Source organism: Monopterus albus, unplaced genomic scaffold (assembly GCF_001952655.1).
Source record: "Monopterus albus unplaced genomic scaffold, M_albus_1.0 scaffold214.1, whole genome shotgun sequence".
Lineage (NCBI taxonomy): Eukaryota > Metazoa > Chordata > Actinopteri > Synbranchiformes > Synbranchidae > Monopterus > Monopterus albus.
In genome coordinates, this window is record NW_018128094.1 from 382,773 (window position 1) to 385,809 (window position 3,037).

A 3,037-nucleotide genomic window follows, 5' to 3' on the forward strand; every position below is an offset into this window, starting at 1 on the left:
TTTTGACTACACCAAACCTTTACCAAATTGCAGCCATATCCAATTGCATTACATTCAACTTCATATTTGAACTTAAATGGGTCAAGGCATTAAATAAACACAACCTTTTTTAGCTAAGTCCCAAACACTCAGCATGGGCTAATTGTAACACCTCTGCAGTGTGGGATCCATATTTGCCACATATTCCCATGTCTCTCTGCAACTATTCCCAATTTGTGGCTGTCGTGTACTAGCGTGCATCATCACTATGTTCTCTCTCTATGCTAGATTTGACAGACTGAACACGGATACTCCCTCAAAATCCCCCTGCGAACCTGCTTATCAGGTAACACACACACTGGTTCTGAAGGCCCTGAAACAAGTGAATCCCCACAAGGCTGACAGTGTCTCCCCTAGAGTTCTGAAAGCCTGCAGGGATCAACTAGCTAGTGTGTATACAGACATCTTCAACCTGTCTTTAACCCAAGCGGTAGTTCCTCACATTTTCAAAAAATCCATTATCATACCGGTCCCTAAAACATCAGACACATCCACTCTGAATGACTTCAGGCCAGTGGCGCTGACATCAGCTGCCATGAAATGCTTAGAGAAACTGGTCCTCACACACATTAACCACATGGTCCCGGACACTGTAGACCCTCTCCAGTTTGCCTGTCGCCCCAACAGATCAGTGGACAACGTGAACGGCTCTGGCTTTATTCCATACCCTGAAACACCTGGACAACAGCAGTACATATGCTAGGATGCTCTTCCTGGATTACATTTCTGAATTCAATACCATTCGCCCAGGCAGGCTGATTGGGAATATGACAGACCTTCGTGTCCCAACTCTCACCTGTAATTGGATTCTGGACTTCCTGGCTGAAAGACCACAGGTGGTCAGAATGGGAGGGGGGGTGTTTGCTGAGCTCACAATCAGCACAGGCTCACCACAGGGCTGCTGTCTCAGCCCCAAAATCTTCACCCTGTACACCCACGACTCTGTCTCCAACCATGACAACACCATCATCATTAAATATGCCGATGACACCACCATCCTGGGCCTCATCAAGGGGGGGACGAGTCGGGTTACAGAAGCTCGGTGAACAACCTTATTGTTTATGGAGAGGAGAATGACCTCAACCTCAATATAAACAAAACAAAAGAAATAATAATAGACTTCAGGAAGAACCACTCCCCTCTGCTGGCTCTGACCATCAAAGGGACTGAGGTGGAGAGGGCTGACAGCCACAAGTTCCTGGGCTTGCAGGTGACACCTGACCTGAGCTGGTCACTGAAAACAGCTGCCACAGTGAAGAAAGCCCAGCAGCGGCTATGCTTCATCAGGCAGCTCAGAAAAGCTGGTCTGAACTGTTGCCCTCTCACCCAGGCTTACATGCTAGAGAGCGTCCTCACCACTAGCATCACAGTCTGGTATGGGAGCACCACACAGGCAGAGAGGCAGGCTCTTCAAAGGGTCATAAAGACTACAGAGAGGATGACCTGCCTGCTATGGACACAATATACACACAGCGCTGTTGCAAAAGAGCAGAGAACATAATCAGAGACCCACTCCACCCAGCTCACACTCTGCTCAGACACAAAAATTGCAACACTCTACAACCACAGGCACAGCAGAGCAGACAGTATGATCACACACAGAACAAGATTTTACAACAGCTTTTTTCCCTGCTGCAGTAAGACTGATGGCAAATACAAAATGTGAGAAACCTTTGCAATAACCCCTTATTACCCTACTAGGTAGGATACCATATACAATTCCACTATGTGCAATACCATGTGCAATATTTGAAACTCCCCATTTTACCTGCTATATTATTTCTGTATCCACAACTTTATCAACTATTTTGTATTCTTGGGTGATCATATACTGTATTTAGACTAGGTGTTCATTCTTTTGGCTTTAAATTCTTTACTTGACTCCAGGAGGGCCTTGCACAAGAATTCCTATATGTCTAGACTGTATGTTTATGCATAAATGACAAATACAAATCTTGAATATGTTTTTTTCTACAAGATAAATTCTGGACAATTTTTGCAAAACCCAGATTTTTATTTTTAATACTCACTGCTGTTTTGCACGTATACCTGGAATAGCTGGAATCCTACTCACAAAATAGTATATGTAAATCATAGTATTATAACAGGTGCGTTGACAAATAGGCATGTCAAGAAAAGGGTTCGGTATACTGAGTAAATTCTTGCAAATGATTTATTCAGGACAGCTATGACATTTTGGCATTGCTTCATTCATCCCTTCATCAGGCAGTACTTGTGAACTAGTACTGCCAGATGAGTTGCACAGTGGTACTCAACTATGAGTACTGGCTCAAGAATTCCTTTTATTATGAAACATCTGCACCTACAGTATGTACTTTATTTTCCACTGTAATTTGTGACTTTCACACTTCTACAAGATACATTAAATATTAAAGCTGAAAAGTTGTGAAAATTTGAATTCTAAAAGACAAAAGATGCCTTCAGTGATGCACACATAAAATTTAATAGAATAACTTTACATAATTTTTGTCACTTGTAGCTGTCGCACATGCTCAAACAAATAAACAGTAAAAGACATTAAGAACATTCTAAACTCAAGATTCACTTATGCCATTTTTCCATCAGTGAGGTTCAACCTGCTTTCTAACAGCAACAATGGGTCTTCAGCTCTGCCTTAGTGGCTCAGTGAGACACATGATTCACTGAAATGTTACACAGAGGGAAAGTCCTTACATTCAGCATTCACTTTATAACTAATTTTATTGCAACAAGATTGGTTGGTGAGTAGTTAAAATAATAAAACCTAAGTGATAATCAGTTAAACTTTGAAATTTGGGTTATACATTACAAGCATTTGTCACTTGGGCTATCTTCATACTATTCTGAGTATTTTGGTAGCCACCTTCATTAATGTTTTGACTTTGTTATTTTTTTTGAACTATCTGTGCTAGCTAATAAGCTACATGTAGTATGTGCACATACAAACTCCTCTGGCGTTTTTACTAAACAGTACCCAGGTAAACTCTTCCCTAAAGAG